We start from the raw sequence: 21,495 nt of genomic DNA, 5'->3' as shown, positions 1-21,495 counted from the left end.
AATTGCAGTGAGTTTGAAGTGAAGGAAATATCAGACTACCAAACAATCATGCATTAATCAGCAGGATTAAAAATGAATTAAATTTACAAAAAATTTTAACCGAAAATCAAACATTTCATAAACAACATTATTATTATTATTATTATTATTATTATTATTATTATTATTACAATGTAGTCGGGACAGTAATATTTTCCCTCATTAAAAAGCCGTAGGCCTATTCCTAGGTATAGCAGATTTACTCTATAATCCCATGGATAAATGATACAGATTTTCTTTTGTTTTAATATTTCAAATAATACTTATATCCATAATGCAATAAAGTACCTATGTGCAACCGAAGTTAAAAATTAAAAATATGTAATTTATTTTATATTACAGTACTCAAAAAAGTCTAAGGCACAATTAGAACTTGTACCGCATTTCTTGTGTATTTTATGCTACATATCTGATTATGACATCAGTAAAATACTTACTCTTCTACATTGCCATGACATTTTGAACAATTAATTGTTATTTTATACAGAATGGAAGGTAACCTTTTACAATCCTTCACACACATAACAGATCATGTCATTTGGGAACGTTTTGTCAAATAATATTGTTTCATACGATCTATATTTTTGTAATATTTCGAGAAGATGAATGCTGCAATGTTGTAACGTTGTAGACAGTAGCAGTGTTTACTTCGCGAGATCATTGCATCCCAGCATACTGAATGCCACTCCAATCATCTACTTCGCAGGGGTTTTGAGAGTCTTGCCGGCCCGGATGGCTCAAGCGGTAGGGGCACGGCATGTCCCTATCGCTTGGTCCGAAGGGTTGTGGGTTCGAGTCCCGCCTCGGGCATGGGTGTTGTGATTGTATTAGTATAAGTAAAAAAAAAAAAACAAAGGAACCAAAGGCAAAACAAACAGAAAACAAAAATAGATAACTTTGGAAAACGGCCTATGGCCGGTCAAAATTTAAAAAAAAAAAAAAAGAGAGGATGTACACGCATACCGTTTTGTAAACAAAAACATCTGTTGAGAATGCAGTCAAATCAAAATTTATGTAATCCTAACATGTTAATCCCATGAACTATGTTGTTCGTTATCTATGATTAAAAATTCGTTATTATATCGTTTCAGCACTAAATTTAGTACGAACGAACACGTAGTTTCCGTTACATTTTAAGGCAGTTTCATAAAAAATACAGTAGAATGAAAAATTATGCATAAAACAAAAATTAATACTTTTAATATAATATTATTTTACATTGAAGATTACACAGTTGACGTCACTCCAACTCAATTACAATACAATGTTTGGAAGAAATAAACAATTTTGAAACTAAATGAAAATGATATACATTAATGTGTGGAACACTGTTAAATTTTGTACACTATTCTCTACAGTGTATTTTAAAGGTATTGTTCAAAGTGTCCACCAGTTGCGTGTCTACAACTTTCACACTCCTGATCCAGTTATCTATCACGGTATAAGCGAGCAGCTGCAGCGGCATTGTGATCAGTTTCACCATAAATTAATAACACGCCCAGATACTCACGATTAGAAAACTGTGGCATCTCGTTTTGTTTCAACTGCTTCGAACTGCACGTAGCCTGCAACTAATGACGAAGTGAATGTAAGCGTATCGTCTGCTCCGTAGACCTAGTTCGGCCACATGATTTGCGCACGTAAGAAACAGTGTTGCCAGAGTGTCACAGCTCTGTTTCCATGCAATGTGTACACGACTATTAACGCGATTTATTCGAAATCTGTGTTATTTTCCATGCAAATACCACTGTAACATGGCTATACATAGCTTACTCTATCATCCTACATGAGATAAAAATCCAATTTTGAGCAGTTTCATGAAAAACTTAATCATAATTTCAAGCTACAAAAGACCATTTTTTTCGAAAACCGCCCTTTTGGAAAAAAAATATATTACTAGACTTTCATGTTTGTCATAATTAGAGATATCATATCCCAGGAGGAATGTAAAAGGTTACCTTCCACTTTATAGATTTTTATAGATATTATTACTGTTGAATGTCTTTATGCTTCATTCTTAAATGTAACATTTTTAAGATATCTTCTTGTTTTCTTACTGAAATCATACGAAGTCATTTTATTTAACCATGGAACTTCGTCATTTGACAACTTCTCAGAGATGTTGGAATGATAAAAGGTGGTCAAAGCCAGGCTCGTGTTTCTCGAGTGTTGAACACATCACGGAGTGTTATTAACCGATTATGGCCATGTTATCAAGTCGTAGGTGAGGTTAAGGAACGTCATCAAGGGCAAGGAAGGAAAACAACAGCACGACAGGATAAGGTTCCATTTCACTGCTATGAATAATAAACTGAAGCAAATAATGTACTTGTCCCTTAGACTTTTTAGCAGTGTATATCAAGGGCTAAATGAAGATCTTTAGAGCGAGCACTACAGGATTGCTGCCGAAGGCCTCTGGCCCGAGGTTTGAACATGAAATTTCGCCGAAGTTTCATATGTTATTTTGTGGCGTACTAGTCCATAATTGAATAAACTAAGATATTTTGATAAGAGTTTTAAGTCAGAAATTAGCTTTGTGTTTGTATGTCTTGTTTAGCGTGTCTTGTTTTGGTTTCTAGAGATTGTGTATACTAGAAAAAAAGTATACGTAGAATAAAAATTATTCGTTGAGGGAGGCCATGCATGATGCTATTATGTATTTGTTGTTAAGTCTCTGAATTTAATAAACAATGTTTTGTTATTTTGGAAATTATGTAAATGCCATGATATGCGGTATTTGAGTAAACAAAATAGGTAAATGTGCATTTGTCAGTTGTTGGAATTGTTATAAGATATAATAGTATAAGTAATCAAACGATATATTTTTTTGGACTTAAGCCTATTATAGCTATTTATGTATCAAGTACACAAAGTAGGGCTTTGCGTATGCACGGGGTGAGTTCGTTAAAGGTTTTGCATACGTGATGCATACAGTAGTTTTTTAGTAAAAGCTCCTTAAATTGTATGAACTGAAATAAAGTGAAAATATAGGCCTAAATACAAATACAAAATATAAAATGCATAGTTAGTCAATTGTCATATTGTCACCACCGTCTGTTAAACATAATGAAACAATGTTGGCATATTAAAGATTGCCATGACGACTTTAGCGGTCTAGGCTGCTAAAGTTCAATTTTTCGGACTGATGACAGTCCGAAAAGCAACTATTTTAGAAAGCATGTACTAAAAAGCTTTTTTATGCCCGCAAAGGTATAATGGGCTGTATTACATATATCGTATTCATGGAAAAATTGAACAATTATGGACTAATGCGCCACAAATTACTGTTACTATTATATGCTGTTTACAAACGAGGAAAATACAATGTTGAAATTATGTTGTAATTTTTATTGTACTTAGTATATTCAAAATTGTCACAAGTTATCACACCATTCAGCTCCCTGTAATACAACGTAGTAACGAACTTCGTCTTGAAGTTTGTCTGTCTTCAGAATTCTATATAGAATGGGTAATCCTTAGAGTCCATGAAACTGAAATAGAATAAAGAGATGCTACTGAGAGTACAAAGTATTTTTAATGGTTGCTTTTCTTAAATAGTCTATATCTGTGCTGTACAGTGATACATAAATTTTCAGCATATCGAGGTCAAGAATACCAGTGTCATTGCCATTAACATCATTGGTAATATCACAAAACTTTTTTCAAAGGAAATTGAAACCTCATTTTTTATTTAATAAGACAATTTGACGGATAGTTCAAATAAATAAATACTTGAATGAATAAATAAACAAATAAATATAAACTACGTAAGTAAATAAATACATAAACAAAAATAAATACTACATGAAATAAAAAATAAGTAACTAGATAAATATGAAAGAAATAACTAAATAAAATACATAAATAAATTATACGTAAATACATAAATAAGAAAATAAATTAGTACATAAGTAGAAAATAATAAAACATCATATCATATATCATATATAATATCGTATCATATCATATCATATCATATCATATCATATCATATCATATCATATCATATCATATCATATCATATCATATCATATATCATATCATATCATATCATATCATATCATATCATATCATATCATATCATATCATATCATATCATATATCATACCATATCACATCATATCACATATATCTCGTATGGTATAGTATTATCGTATCGAATCGTGTCGTGTCGTAACATACATTTTACTTTTGCCAACTACCATAAAATGTACAGATGGTCACAACAATCAATATAATTCATGAAGTACTGTAAGTAAAAACATTTTGAAAACAAATAGTCCTTTAGCACCATCTTGAACATCTTCGTATTAAAAACTTGTAATATAATAGGTGGTAATATATTTAAAATATAACTGACAGAAACAACTTTGACTTTGAATAATAAGATGTCCTATAGTTTTCAATAAATATTTCATTTCTTTTCCATGTGTAATAGATAGGACATATATATATATATATATATATATATATATATATATATATATATATATATATAATTTAAACATTTCGCTATTGTTTTCGTAAAAAGAAGAGCTGATTTATAAAAAGGTAAAGAAGTAATGGTAAAACTTTAAAATTTCTAAAAATATCTCTAAGAAATTCCCTTGGTTTTAAATTAAAATAATTCTAAAAATCCGTTTCTGGATGATAAAGCACACTGGATAGAAATTGCATTGCCCCAGAGTATTATATTATAAGATAAGACAGATTGAACACATGCAAATTATGTTTTTAACAAGTTTGTACGACCAAAAATGTGTTTTAAACATCTCGTAGCATAACAAATTTTGTTTAGAGGCATAGTGAAGATGAGGATTCCAACAGAGATTATCATAGAGAATTAAGTTCAAGAAATTATAGGTAGATACAGTTGTTAACTGAGAATTAGAAAAAACACACACCAATTTTGTAAAAAAAATCTGTGATTATGCATCTTGATTGCACACTTTTAACACTAATATCACTTCGGAATATAAAGTATATACGAGGGAGGATCGAAAAGTAATGCACAACAACTTTTTGTGGAAACGTATTTAATAGGTAAGCAAAACGAAATAATGCAGAAAAAAAGCTACAGGTTTTACCTATTTTTCAACACAGGAACCAAGTCTCTCGACACATTTCCTCATCGTGACACCAGATTTAGTACACCTCGTTCATAAAACTCCGTTTTCTGGGCGTATAACCACCTGCGCAAGACTGATTTCACTTCTTCATCCGAACCAAAGCGTTGGCCTCCTTGGAATTTTTTCATTGGTCCGAAGAGTTGAAACTCAGACGGCGCGAGATCTGGACTGTAGGGTGAGTGACTGCCGCCTCAATGCCTCTGACATTGGGTGGAGTTGCAGCGGTCACTGGTCGGCCGGAACGTGTTTCGTCGGTAATATTTACTCGGTCCTCTTCGAAGAACTTCTACCACCTGGAGATGTTGCTACGGTCCAGACAATCAGCACCATACACCTCCAACACTTCTCTGTGGATTTCACTCGGACTTTTATGTTTTGCTCAGAAAAAAAAACGGACTGCACCTCACTGCTCTTCACAAGTGGACGATGCTAGCATACGTTTCAGCTTTACTCAGTAGTTACCGCTCGTTCCGCCAGGGTGACACCTAATTGAGCCATTGCTGTCTGTAGCGTAAGATTCAAACTATCTGCCAACTTTGAACATTGTAACCAAACTAGTATACTGTAAAGAAATTGTTGTGCGTTATTTTCCGATCCTCCCTAGTATTATATGCTTTCACGTGTTAATTAACTAGATTACTTTGTTAATTAACTAGGTTATCTTGTTGACCCCAGGCCGAAACTAGTAAAAATAACATAGTTAATTAACACATGAAATCATATATATACTTTCGAAATAATCTGTATTGTCAAAATTAATTATAAGACTGTAAACGTCATATCAGTTTTTAAAAGCTTCCATGATCTTTATGCCTTTGGTATTTTAAGTATCAAGACAGTTGTCTGATATAGCTAAGGAAACATCATCAGCATACATTACTAAGTAATTAAAGTCAATGTAGTGCTCTGAGTCATTAACAAAAATAAAAAATAGCAAGGGGCCAAGAACAGATCCCTGGAGCAACCAATATTCAGTAGGCCTATGCATTTAGAGGAAACTTTATCATTTATTTTAACAAATAGAGTACGATTTTTGACAAGAGATATTAAGTCAGCAACCGATCCTCTAATTCCTAAATTATTTAATTTTTAGTTAAGGAAGGCATGATCAGTAGAGTCAAAGGACATCTTAATAAAAAATTAACATACTCAACGCAAGCCGACTCCGTAGATTTACCCTTAATGAAACCATGTTGATAATTCGATAAATTATTACTTAGCTGGAAAAAAGTAACAATTCGCTTGTAAAGCAGTTGTCAAGTAGTTTAGAAACAATTTAAAGTATCGTTATTGGCTGTAATTGCTTAATTCATGATGGTCTCCTTTCTTATAATTTGTAATATCATAGACACTTTTAAGCGCTTAGGAAAAAGTACAAGAATGTGGCAACTCATAATTAGATTATGTGTTCCTCAGTAACTTGTTAGGCGAGTTACAATTTCCATTGTTTTTACATAGCCTAGGAAGCAATAAAATCGCCAATCATAAGCGATTAGTTGAAATTCAGTGAATTTCTACATTCCATTGTAGATCTGTACATGTCCGAAATAGATTTCTTAATGATTATACGTGAGGGGCTTGCGTTAAAAAATAAGGTTGTCCATGAAAGATGAAATGGAGAAAAAACTTTGACATTTAAACAACTTATGTCATGAAGGATTTTATCTTACCAGTACCGGTACCTTAAGCCTCACAATCAGTGAACAGTGATCTTAAACTCAAAAATTTCCTTCCAATACTTAATGTTCTACAAGTGAAAATGAATCGGGGATTGCAGAAACAGCACATGTCAATACGCTACACATAGTGATTCACAAAGTTTTCAAGAAAATAATATTTGACAAATACAACACTATTAATAATTAAAACAGGTTATAACATAATATTCATGTGTGCAAAATCACCTGAAAGGAATATCATCATTTGCAATTTAAATATTCCTTCCTTTTTATCAAATAATAATAATAATAATAATAATAATAATAATAATAATAATAATAATAATAATACATATTGAGTCCACCAATACCATCCTCCTCACAATCACAATCCCTATGATCATTTTCCTTTGCATTGTCATCTCCAGTAGCAATCAATACTGGTTTGTACTATTCCAAACATATTGCTTTATTTTCTTGCCAATTTTCTCCTGCAAAACTTGGCAGAAACTTCAGTACATCATTTTTCTTCTCCTTTTTCTTTGAAATAAGCTGCTGGACAGGCAACTCTTATAGTTTTCTTTCTTCGAAGGAACAACCTCGTTTCATTATATTTCTTCACAGTTTGGATGAGTCATGCTTTCTGTAATAAAGCTCCATTATTATCCTGACCATTCTATGGCCTCTTGATTTGTCCTTCTTAATAAATATTATTTTCATTTCTCCGATGTATGCCCCTTACTATCATACAATTTCCAATCATCTCCATTGATTTTCACCTCTCCAACTTTCTTGTAGATTTCCCTGTGTGTCTGAGGATCGAGAATAATACATTCTTTTCTTTATAGTTTCACAACTCATCCGCTGGTAAATAAGTCATGGTAGCAATCTTCATTGAATTGCATGAAGCCGGTCTGTTGTGATTGAAATTGGACTAACAACATCTGAAAACCAGGAAGTACAGGACATGACGAGTTATGAGAGAAATAACATATTTTCTCCGCTCTAGTGTGGTGAGAATAACGGAGTTGTTATCACGAATGCTATTCCTGATATTGCGAATCCCATTTAATTCATATTTACATAGATAACTCATTTTCCTTTCCGAGTGGACAAATGTGTTTTTGAACGTTAACTCCTCAAGTGCCATATTTGTAACGTTATCACCATCAACGTCACCGCCACCTTGACCACTACCTCCTCCCCTCCACCTTCCTCTCCTCCTTCATCAATAATTCAGTTCTTTAGTCCGTCTAGTGAGAACTAAAGAAACTGCGAAATAACAGTACTCGTAGGTATTATAATGCACGGAATTTTCAATTCATAATATCAACATGGAGGAATATTGCAACTGATTAGGAATACAAGATTCAATCACAAAATTTGTTCGGGTAAAAAAAGAATTTTGACTTCTTGGGAGAAGAAATTCTTACTTTGGTGAATAAACAAAGGAAAAAAAGATAATGATTATTTCTATAATAATGCTGTGACTTGATGTAATTGTTGAAAATTCCTTGTTTCGATAATTTCTTTACATATTATTTTCAATATTTATTATGATTTGTCAATTTCACTATGCTGCCATCTAGCGACTGCAAAAGAAGTCATGTATAACCCTTATGAAATTACATGGAGCAACTGTACTTACATCTAGCAGTCGTTACCAAACGTGCCTTTTCGACGGTGGAGGCTGTAGTGGTTGTTCTCATTTGAAGAGTCCACTGCAAGAATGATGGATGTCACTTTTTTGTCGAAAATGAACCAAGATTGACAATGCATAGCTTAAGACATATAGAATGTACATACAGGCATTAACACTGACAGTCATTGTCCAGTAATGATCGGAAAATCGCAGTTAAGCTTTGAGCGCTAAGCATTTCAAACTTTCAATCGCTTCTCCTGCAAAATGTATTCCAAATGACATCCATCATTCTTGCAGTGGACTCTTCATTTTATGTTGTCATTTGGTAACATGAGAATGACCAATCATATACATATGTGATTAGGGATTATATGTAATACGTTACTGTAAGATAGAGTCTTGATACATACACTGGGTATGTAAATATCCTACTATTGATGTCCAGGGAGTCTATAGTAGCAACCTCATCAAGACTAAGTTCGAAGTCGAATACATCTATGTTTTGTTGTAGTCGATTTATATTTGACGATTTTGGGATTGGTAGAACTCCGTGTTGAATCTGAAAGTAAAAGAACCATTCACTGGTTAATACTTTGGCTTTTCCGTTCGCTCAAATATTCGTTCATTCAATAATTAAGAAATTAACTAGTCATCCATTAACTTATTAACTCTCTCAGTCACCCAATCATTAACTCAGATACTAATTCTCACTCACTCATACAGAGCTGCTCATAAACTTTGCCTATGTGTCAAGCGTAAAAGCAAACCAATATAAATATTCTTGGTTATTATAACTTTTTAACTATTAATTTTGATACTTGTTCCACATCAATCATTGTGTGCTCACGCAATATTTTGTGACTTATCAAAGAAGGAAGTGCACCATGAATTGGGGACTATTTCAGGAATACCGTTTTATAAAACTGTTTCCGTTTTCAGAGATCCTGGTAAAACCCTTGACCCTCAGGAGGTTTGCTTCCCACATGATGAAGAAGCCTATCTTAATTTATTTATATACAAATTTTTACCTCGTTCTTGGCATATCTATGATTTTATGGCTCCATATAAGCTACTCACTGTAGTTCACAGAAACTTAATCACTTACCAGATAACGTAAAATGACTTGTGCCACTGTCTTTCCATGTTTGGAAGCAATTCCTTGTAACTTCGGATCTTCAAACAGCAGAGGTGTATCGTGTCTGATATAGAAAACTTTACTACCCGGCCTTCCGAATGGAGCATAAGCCATTATAACTATCTCCCTTTCCTTGCAGAAATTGATCAATTTACTCTGATTTAAGTATGGGTGACATTCAACCTGAAATAGAAGTTATGGCTAATTCAATTAATATGTCACCAAGTAACAAAATGAATAACTTATCATCCTTTACTTCATGTGCGGAGGGATATCGATAGCGTTGAACAGCAACCTCGTATGTCAAAAAATCAGTTTTACAGGAGAACGAGAAAAACATTTTAATTTCATGATTACGAACAAATGTCTGACATAAGAGGTTCTTTAAATCTCTTCTTACGAAGTTCATTTATACAGTATATGCCTTGACTTAAGATGTGTTTGCAGAAGGTTCGGGAAGACTTTGATAGAAATAAAGCGTAATCTCGTTTAGTCCATTTTTTTTGGCGTACAAGGTTGCTGTTCAAAACCATCGATATGAATTTTTTAATCATACGTTAACATGGAGAGTCTCCAATTTTTGCGATTAATGTACAGGCTCTATAATCGAGTTCGTGTTACCAAAGTCATGGAAGAATCGCCTAGTTTATTGATTTCTTTATCCAGAGTCTTTCAAATAGAAGAATCTGCTTTCATTTAGTTTTATTTAGAAGCTACTTAAGTCTTTTATTGTTTGTAGGCCTATATGATCAGTGAATTTGGGAAAACGTAAATCCTCAATCCTGTAAAATTATTTTCAATGTTATGTCTGTTGGCGTTCGAAATGATCTGCAAAAATTTCTGAAGTTTTGACAACGTAAAGAGGAATTTCTCGTGTGATGAGGCTCACTGTCGAAAGTGTAATCTCCAATTCTTGGGTATTGTGTAGATTACCTCTGTACCGGTATGTGACATCCCGGAATACCCGTAAGAAGTAATAAAAAAGATTCAGGTCGAATGAACATGGTAGGCAGGACTTCAAAACGCTATTTCAGAATAATACTCAGGAGTACATCTGAATCCTACAGATTCAAAATCTCCTATATCAACTTTCACAAATTGAAGGATTTTGACAGTAACTGGTGGAAAATAGAGGGAATTTTTAACCTAACAGTGACTTTTAACAAACCTTTTGCTTTAAATTCAGTGGCTTTTTGAATTCAAACTATATAAATCATTAGAATTCATTCTTTACAAGGAATATGTGGACATAACTCAATTATGAACAAAATGGTCTTTACGGGGTTTTGAATCTAGAGGATTCATCTGTAGTGCAGGATCGAGTCCCGTGGTGTTAAGATATAGGCTACGTTTCTCCGAAACTAATACTCATTCTTTTGGAAAAAAGAAAGAAAGTCTTGTTAATGTAAGTTATATAGTTGTAAAGAGCGATATTTGTCAAAAACATTGACCAAACAGTAAAATTTCGGAGGTATACATTCCAACATACGGTTAAAAATCTTTAAATCTTCTCCGCAATCCAGTGACAATAAAAGCCTATATTTACCTCTTTTTTAATTCAGGATACAGACCCATGGCATGTTTCGGCTTCTAAAGTCATACATGATGCCATTTTTTCAATTCATTAAAAAGAATTCTTGAATTTGTAATATTTTTATTATTGAGAACCAACATTACTTTTATTTGCGGTGTTTTTCTATCAGCGAAATGCATCATAATTTTTTACAGCATGACTCTTACCTGATTGACGACTGGTTTGATAGTTGCAATTTCTAGAACCCTGTCTATCTGCTGACTGTTGAAGTTGGACAATCCAATGCTTTTGACTAATCCTAGTTCTACGCACTTCTCCATTCCTCTCCACGTGTCCACATAATCTGCGTCGCTGTATATAACTTTATCGTTTTCGTCTTTTGGAATGTAATGGTCTCCTTCCTAAATCATATAATTTATACAAATAAGTTAACAAGTATAAAATCTCATGGAATTTTACAGGATGGATGGTAACCTCTGCACCAAAATTTAAGAAGTTATCCTACATTTTAAATATAACAAAAACTTTTATTACACTTTTCCTTCAATGAAGCACCGTTAAGTAGGAAAATCTAGTATTTGCCCAATGTTTGCAGCGCTCTGTTACGGTACTGACCCGAGAGAAATGGGTGATTGCTAGGCTTCGTATTCCAGCAACCAAAAGACTGAAGTTAAAGACACAGTACGCCGAACACAGGTAATGCAACGGATAAGGATATAAACAAACAGGTCGTCGCTGCGTGTTCATCGAGAACAGGCAACTCTCGACATTTTGAAGCAACATTAGTAAACACATGCTTGAGTAGTGGTGTTCATTTTTGTCGTGATCTTTGCAGTGAATAAGGAACTTAAAAATGATTTTATATTGCAAGAAATTCTTTCAATGGCACATGACGTTATTGGTGCATGATGTAGTACAAGATGTTTCCATTGTCTGATATTTTTTTGTGTTTTATTAGGATATTATATGTCGCTCATCACTGAAAACCCACTAATTTTCTATCTACTTTTCTACAACTTCTCTATAATGTAGATTATTTAATTTATTAATTGGGATGTTGGCACTGCACATCATGGCAGGCTACACAAATCCATGCTAAACGTCGAGTTATTATCTTCATAATTTTCAGATTGTAATGGTAGGCCTACTGGTTCTTTTGATTACGTTCAACACACTTTGTGTTCTGTATTGCAGTGTCTTTCAGTGCAATATTTTTGTCATTTTGACGTTTATTTTACACAACTTATATGTAATGGTGTCTACATATTGACAGTTAAATTATTAATTCAAATATCCTCAACTATGCCCTGCAATATTACACGCTTGAACATCTTACTTAAGGCATGTCACCTCTGCATTGAACCTTCAATTAGCCACAAATATGCAGTTATTTAAATAAGTGATCGATAAGACTACTCACTATGACCGCGCCCCGATTTTGACTTTCTAGAGGAAGAGGACAGAGGATGCGTAACTATATTGTATACGAACGTACCTGTACCTACACTGTGACGTCACATATACTTCGAATCAGGCAACTCTTTTCAGTTTATAGGTACCTGAAATACGAAGCCTAGTGATTGCTATACAAGCAGATAAGTAAAATAATCTTAACAGTTAATGAGTTGAATCTTTATTTGCTAATTAAATCATTTAGACATAAATTTAAACTGAATAATTGCGAAAATCGTTGAAATAAATTTTGCAACGCAGCTCACGTCGAGTGTTACCGACTGAATACAGCAGTGGGGGAGGGTAAGGTAAGGCGTGCAGGCCTCGCTTGCTTCGAGTAATTGCAGCAGCCGTGATGTTGCCAGATGCTTCATAGAAAAACAACATTTCCTCTGAAATGGTGAATGTATAATAAAAAATACATTTAGGTTTTTCAAATCTGTCCTCATGATCTATTACCGGTTTAATTTTGGTGCAGAGGTTACCATCCACCCTGTATATTATAAGAGGTTATTTTTTATGATGATAGAAATCATTATTTGAATGTAACTTCTATGTGTTGCGGATGTTTCTTGAAATACTTTTTGAAGATTTTCTTAATTTACCTTTCTCTGTAATAGAAATGTGTAATGAATTAGTAGAAGATGATAGTTGAGATGGATATAAATTATTTTAACGTGTAAAATTCAATTTTAAAAATAACTTTTCACCACATCGTGTCGAAATCGCCTTTGGTTATTTGTAGGCGAATAAATACTGTTGTCCACACCTGTGGGGTAACGGTTAGCGCGTCTAGCCGCGAAACCAGGTGGCCCGGGTTCAATTCCCGGTCAGGGCAAGTTATCTGGTTGAGGTTTTTCCGAGGTTTTCTCGCAACCCAATATGAGCAATTGCTGGATAACTTTCGGTGTTGGACCGGCAATATCATCTTTATCTCATTCAGATGCTAAATAACCAAGATGATGATAAAGCGTCGTAAAATAACCTACTAAAAAAAATAAATACTGTGAAAGGACTTGGTCTTAACTGCCAATGCACACTACAAGCACAAAAAAGTGGCTATGAAATAGCTATTGAGTAAAATGCTTCTTCCTATTAGTACATTAGTAACATTTTTTATTTCTCTTTATTGCATACAATACAATTGAAGTACTCAGACGCAAAGTGATACAAGTGATATTTAATAAGTTTTGAGATAAGTGACTTTGAAGTTAAAACGGAAATTAAAAAATCTGTTACAGGACTATGTTGCTGTAAATTTACAGTTGTATATGTTGGTATCTATACTTTTTAACTTCTAAAAATAAATTATCTATTCTAAAACTGTTTAGGTAAAATAGGGTCCTAAAGTCACTTGTATTATTTTTCCACGAAAATATTTTTGTGGAAAAGTAATATAAGTGCAAGGGTTTTTCGGTATTTTTATATTATTTAAAACAAGAACAAGGACATTGCTTACAACATTGAAACATTTGTCTTAACAGCACTTGAGCTTTCTTGTTATCATATTATAACAAAACATGTGTCTGTATAACCGAAAGAATCAATCAATCAATCAATCTTCTTGATGTGTCCAGTTGTTTGCAGACAACATAAAGTCAACTATAGTCCACTATAGTATTTTCAGTTCTTCTTTTTCATAGTAAATTAGGGGTATTTTGATCGGTGTTCATTATAGACTCCTGTTGCTACTAGCCAGAGGTAGGGTGTAGTCAATATATACTGCAAAGCTGTGTCTTCTGCAACTGATACTGATGATTTTAATTGACTTCTTTTGTGGTTTATGAATGGACAGTATAGAAGAATGTGTTCCAGATCTTCATCATGATTATTACACCACATACAAGTAGGAGTATCAGAAAGGTGAAATCGGTGTAGGTACAATTTTGTGACAATGTGATCTGTTCTAACTCTTGTTAAAAATGTTTGAACATATCTGGGCAAGTTTTTGTAAATTTACAGGTCATTCGGTTTCTTTTTAACGGACTGTAAAATTTTTCTTTGTCAGAAGAAAGCCAATTGTTGATCCATAAATTTATAAAATGAAACTTTACTGAAGTAAAGGCATTGAATAAAGATATCACTTGAAGAGGTCTTGGTTGCAAATATGTTGCCTGTTTCGCAACGTTATCGATTTTCTCGTTTCCAGGTAGACCACAATGACTAGGTATCCATTGAAATTTTCTTTTCTTTTGGAGTTCTTTTAGTTTACTTAGTTGTTTCTGAATTGGAATAATTCTATGTGCGTATAGGTGTGGTAAATATTTAATTATATTAAATATAGCCCCTTGGAGTCGGTAAGTATTCAAATAGATCTTTCAGAAATTTGAGCAACACACTAAAGAGCAGCATCAATAGCTAGCAATGCAGTGTCAAGACTGGAGGAGGCTGAACATGGTATGAAGTAATTTTCTTGATATTTTGGAATATAATACCCTGCTCCTGATGTTCCATCATCAGGGTTTAGAGATTCTTCTGCATACATTTGAAGGTAATCCTTATATGAGCTGCAGAGTAGTTCCATGGCATTTAACTTAAGAATGTATGAAGGATCATTTTTGAAATGATATCGTGGAATTTGTAGGCAATGTTCTGGAATTATCCATTTTCATGGAGGAATTTCATTTACAACTGGAGTTTTAGCAATGAGTGTGTCTGTGATATAGACTGGTATTTCTTCTTTGTTTATTTTGTATAAATTACATAGGATATTATCTGACAGTTTGAAGAACATCTGAGATCTGGATGAGGCTTACAATTTTAAATGTATTTTTAGATCTTTTTTTAATACAGTGTGTCTGATTGGTTGAATATTATATTCAATTTCTAGGGCAACAGTTGATGTGGTTTTTGGTACTCCGAAAAGAGGGCTAAGAAAATTTCAAATTTTAGATGAAATTCAGCCTTAGTCGCTGTTCATTACGTCACTAGGCTCATCTAATGAAGTCACATCTCTCTCTGCTGAAACATCTATGTTTCTGTTAAGAAGTGCATCTGTAGTGTTCCTACCGCGAATATTCCTTCAACTTCCTCTTCCACGCACTTTTCCACGTCCTACAGTCCTTATTATAGGCCCATCCTAATGTTTCAGGTCATCAAAGAAAGAGTGGTGTATGAGTGGGATGAATTTCTTTAGCTATTGCAAGTTGCTCCACTTAGCAAAAGCTATCCTTATTGGATCACTGTATAGTTGGTCCAGCTCAATGTGTGCAGGCCTTCCACGTAGATGTTTCGAATATGTAATTTATTACCTCTCGCCATTATGGCAAATGAATTATTCATACACAGAAGAAACGCAACAACAATATGCAAACAACGCACTTGTATTAGTTTGCCTTTCAGTCAAAACTCTGAATGCATTGTAATATAAGTGTAAGGCCAACATGGCGCAGCAATGAGTGGCACTGCACTTATATTATTTTTTCTCTGAACAGAAGTGACGTTAAAGATTTAGAATATATACTTATCTCACTTAAAAAAAAAATGTCACTTATATTACTTTGCTTCTGAGTGCCTCAATTGTGTTACACCTTACATTATGTAGCGGTAGTTTGGTGACTTTATTTTTTCTCTGTCAGTCATGGTTGTAATAGCTATAGTTCTTCTCTTTCCTTGACTTTCATCTCTGAGGAACTCTAGAAAGTAAATTGTACAAAAATAATTCACTTATTTTGGAAGAACTGAAACATTCATTTCTCAACCGTCCAATTTTCGGACGTGCAAAATAATCGCATATATCGTATAAGGGCACACAATACCTCATATCAAGCCTAAGTGCCCTCTAAAAGACAAAACAAGCCGACCACGCGACATTAGTACTGGACGAAGTTATATTTATGAATTTTCCCATTATCATTTTTCGTTCCTTCAATATAAATGTTAAATAAATGATTACAATTACTTCTCACCTTCAGAGCAGTAGGGAAGTGAATGAGATACAGATCCAAATAATCCAGACCCATTGCCTCCACGGTCTTCTTGCAGTTTGGTACCACCAAATCCTCTCTGTTGTAAGAACACCAGAGCTGGAAAATGCTATTCACATTAAGCCTTTGATTAATTTATCCTATTATGGAGTTTATATCACTGAACAACTAATAACTGCTATACTGTGTTAATATTATGGTAAATTACCTGGCTGACTAGTTTCGACGTGTTGTCAGTCATTCTCCGAAGCCTAGTGAGCTCCAGTGTTATCTTGTGGTTTCCTGTTTTGGTGGTGTGTGTTCATGATTGTGTCGAAAATGTGTGTGTTTTGAAATTCAGTTGAGTGTTCAGGATGTGTGTTATTTCCATTTTATTCATATTACTGATGTCTGTTTACCTTGTTCGTGACGAACAGCTCCTCTCTCTTAACGACACCTTTAGCTATTTTCTCTCTAATAGCTTCCCCGACTTCGAGATCATTGCCGTATATCTTAGCTGTGTCGAAGCTACGGTAACCTATATCGATGGCGTCTTTGACGACTTGCAACATTTCTCCCGGTTTAGCCTGAAAAATGTTGAGTCATTAAGTTTTACACTGCAATATGGAACATTAAAATAGAGCTATTTCAACAATTTGGATTTTGAGTTGCTTCCCTTTTTAACTGGTCCGTTGATATATGAATAATAATGGAGCAGTGGTGGGACAAATTGACAGAAAGAACCGAACTGTTCAGAGAAACCTATCACAGAAGTGCTTTGTGCATCAGAAATTTCGCCTAGCTGAAAGGCCTCAATCTCATAGACTAGTGCAGTGATTCTCAAAGTTTGGGTCGCGACACTCTTGAGGTTATATAATGTGCTGAGGTTGTCGCAACACCGTTGAGGCCATATAATGTGCTGAGGGTGTCGCGACACCCTTGAGGCTATATAATGTGCTGAGGGTGTCGCGACACCCTTGAGGCCATATAATGTGCTGAGGTTGTCGCGACTCCGTGGAGGCGATATAATGTGCTGAGGGGCTCGCGAGATGATTTACAAAATAAAACAAAATCGCCTTATTAATATAGGCTACATTTAATTTGCATTTAGTAACATAAGCATCATTGAACATAAAAATATAAAAAAAAACTTTCAGCGATTATAAAGTAAAGAATTATTGTGACAAGCGTGTCTGTTTCCATAAGTAGCCTCTTAAATCTGGACTAAGTATTCGATACACACGCATCATTTTCAAGTTCGAGATTTCTCGCTTTTGCTTTGATGGCAATCAAAAATGACATGGATACAAGGATGTTATAAAAATTTAAGATCTTCTTTTGCAAACTCGAGGTACCGGTATTCATTTTTGCAAAACTGGTCTATGTACGGCGAAAGGAAGGTTTAGTGTCAACATTCCTCCAGCAATTTCAATGAGCTTTTCCTTCGTGTTTTCTTTTCTCGTAATTTCGGCAACGAATTTAGTATCCATCTGTGACTGTTGTAATTGTTTTGAGTTTTTTTTTTCCGGAAAATACTCAAGAAGCTGTTTTTTGAATTCGTATTTTGATGGTGTCCATTGGTTTTAAGTGAAGTTACAGTTGTTAACGATTTTACAGGGAATTATATTTTTCAAATTAATTCAAAAACCGGTGCAGTAATGTGGAGGGCGGGGTTTAGGTTCGTAAACTAAAGTCTCCCCCAAAAATAGGTCACGTCTTCAAAAAATTTGCGAACCACTTGACTAGTGGAAATTATATATTGCAATGTGTAAGTTTAAGTTTCAAATCAATCTGAAAATAAAACAATAAAAGTGCAATATGTCTCCAAACGATTGCTTCGATTTCATAATAATTATACTATCTCTGTAACTGTTAATGCTAAAGCAACGCAAAAAGTCCCAATGGACAGATAATCTCTCACAAGGGAACCGTCCCAGGTCATGGTACTAGAATTTAGCAATGAGTCTCCAAACGATTGCTTCGATTTCATAATAATTGTTCTATCTCTATAACTTTAATGCTACAGCAACGCAATAAGTCCCAATGGACAGATAATCTCTCACAAGGGAACCGTCTCAAGTCATGGTACTTGAATTTAAAGAAAATGTATATTTAAGCTAATTTTCGTTCGTTAAGAAACGTGGTGATAGTCGTTCGTTTCGCCTTTTCCTCGTTTACGAACTGTAATGATTTGAAAATCGATGCTACTTATGCCGCTTCTTGCACGCACTCGGATTGTCATAGTTCCGCGACACCGTATCACAGCTCTCGCATTAATGCTCTAGTCCTGGTTACTTTCTTCTTCCCTTAACTCACATTAATGCAGTACTCGTGCTGAAATACAAATTCGATTTGAATTAAAAATATGTATTAACTTTATGACTCATCTTAAATTTGATAGTGTGGATTTGAAATGAAGTGGTCGAGACAAAGCGCCATTTAACAGTATAAACATTTTATATACTTTAGGCTGGTTTTTCACACTCTTCTGTAACACACACACTGATTCCAACATGCAACATTGTTGTCAAACTTTCTCACATGTTTTCTCCGTCACATATCCGCACCTCTGCCACATATGAGAATATCTTTAAGGACTTGTGAATACAACTGGTGATACACAACGAAATGTAATGTCATTATGAAGCCCCTATCGTGGAATTTTTCACAGATAGGCCTAATTCTATGTCTGAAATACTCTTATAACCTTCGAATTACAATTTTATATTGCCTAAAATATCTTGTAGTTTGGAGGGATAATTTTTTTTTAATTGTCTTACTACCTAAAGTATTCTTTACTCCTTCAAAAGTAACTATAGTGTTATCTCTCTGACCTCTCCAGGAATCCAGAAGTTGTCTAGTATTGTGTCTTTCTTAACATTATCGGGGAGAAATACATCTCTTAGCCATCTTCTCACGTAATTTTTTATCAGTTTATCGGAACTACTTGCATCAGCCACGACATTAAATGGCTTATCTTTGTCTACATGTTGTTTTACTTTGGGTCGACATTTCCATTCCAGTCCTTGAAAGCATGTGCATAATCGTGTTCCTAGAATTCCAGCTGCATACATATGGATTTGGACTGTGTACGAATAAGTAACCGATGTCATGGATTGCATTACTACCGTATTAATGTGAGTTAAGAGAAAAAAATAGACTAGAGCATTAATGCGGGAGCTGTGATACGGTGTCGCGGAACTATGAGAATCCGAGTGCGCGCAAGAACCGATATAAGTAGCAACGATTTTCAAGTCAATGTATTTCGTAAACGAGGAAAAAGCGAAACGAACGACTATCACCACGTTTCTTCACGCACGAAAATTAGCTTAAATATTTCATTAAATTCAACACCATGACCTGGGACGGTCCCTTGTCAGTGTTTTGTTTGATACCTCACAAGTTCTCCATATATGAACCTGTGATCACAGGCACGCATTTAGTTACTATTTCAATAATGGGATTTCCTCCCACACTGCGCAGCGTGTCAGCATTTAACGTCGGCACCGGAACTTGATACAACACCATAGTTCCTGCAGATTATGACGACTATGAACGTCTAAACCTATATAGAGTGAGCCATAAGTAATGTCATTAATTTTAGGGGGTTATTCTTTGAGATATTTCAAACAAAAAAGTTTTACAATTTTGCTTGTTTTTGCTTCCTTTGCGAGATAAAAATTGAGAGACCTAGTGGAACCAGTTACTACTATTGCACCTCACATCCCAAGGCAATTGCTTTACCTCGTCTGAGAGGTTTTGTTTCTACAGATTCCAAGAAAATGTTAAGGCGGTAGAAAAATAATAAATTCTCTGGCTGTCGAATCGTTGTATTGAAAGCAATTATTATTTACAAAAATCGCACATTAGTTTGCGCTGTTGTTGCCGATATGAGTCCATCCACACAATAGCATGCTTTGAGTATGCTCAAATCACTTCGGTGGAAGTAGGTCGATCTTTTCCAATGATGAAAAACATTCTCTCTGACAGACGGCTGACTATGTCAGTTGAGAACTTAAAAAAATTATCTTTTTGTGGCAAGTAACCAAGAAAAAGAAGAGTAGGCCCTAAGTACTGAAATGTGGTACACAGTTTTATTAAATAATATATATTAAATTACTATTTTGATTATTTTACTGCCTTTTTTCCTGAGATTAAAGTGCCTATTTGCCTGCCTATTTTAGCCAAAATAAATGCCCAAACTTTCGGGCTCTATACGTGACAAAAACGAAAGACAAGTGGTTCACAGTGTTTTCGGAAGCGTGTTTTAGAAACTCCATTTTTCTTCCGAAATAATACCCGGATTTTCTGAATTCGTAGCTGAAATTATCACTTGAGCATTAACACAACATATTTAGAATCAGTAGCCTTTGAAAAACTTGTTTTGAGTTATCACATTTACACATTTCCTTATGTGCATGCATCCTTTTTTTTAGTTGGTAATTTAACGACAGTGTATAAACTATTAGATAATATAGCGCATATGAAATTTGTGATAGCGAGATTGGGGCCGAGGACAAAAACCCAACCAGTTAATCAGCCCAAATAGTTATCAAACCCACGCCTGAGCATAGCTCGAATCACCAGGAAAAAGCGAAACCTCCTGAACTACGCCGCTGCCAGCGTATGCTTATACCGCAGACAAATACATTACAGACCTCCAACTTCATGTATGATCGAGACACTATTCAAATTGTAAGCGAAAGGTATTGCTATTGGTGGCAAAAAAAAACGGAACTGCATCTCGTGTTACAAAGCCCGATCGGTATTGTAGGTACTCATTATACCAACAATGGCGCAATGATTTATCAGTTTATGTCAGAAATGTTCAGTGCGGGCTTTTGAACGAAGTGCAACAGAGACGTAAAATATCTTTTACTGTAAGCGTTTGCCTGCATGTGATTCTGAGATTCTACGTCACTGTTGCATCTCGTTTAAAGACTAGAAATGTCTGCACTGAACATTCCTGGTTTAAGTGATTATAATAATTTTAAAGTATTT

General features: G+C 34.5%; 1 pseudogene; it reads right to left on the bottom strand.

Moving 5' to 3' along the window:
* Positions 1 to 3,370: 3,370 nt before the first annotated feature.
* LOC138701447 (uncharacterized) overlaps positions 3,371 to 21,495 on the bottom strand; it is a 51,799-nt pseudogene continuing 33,674 nt past the window's right edge.

The sequence above is a fragment of the Periplaneta americana genome, chromosome 1 (assembly GCF_040183065.1).
Source record: "Periplaneta americana isolate PAMFEO1 chromosome 1, P.americana_PAMFEO1_priV1, whole genome shotgun sequence".
Lineage (NCBI taxonomy): Eukaryota > Metazoa > Arthropoda > Insecta > Blattodea > Blattidae > Periplaneta > Periplaneta americana.
This window is presented reverse-complemented; position numbering and strand designations above follow the sequence as displayed.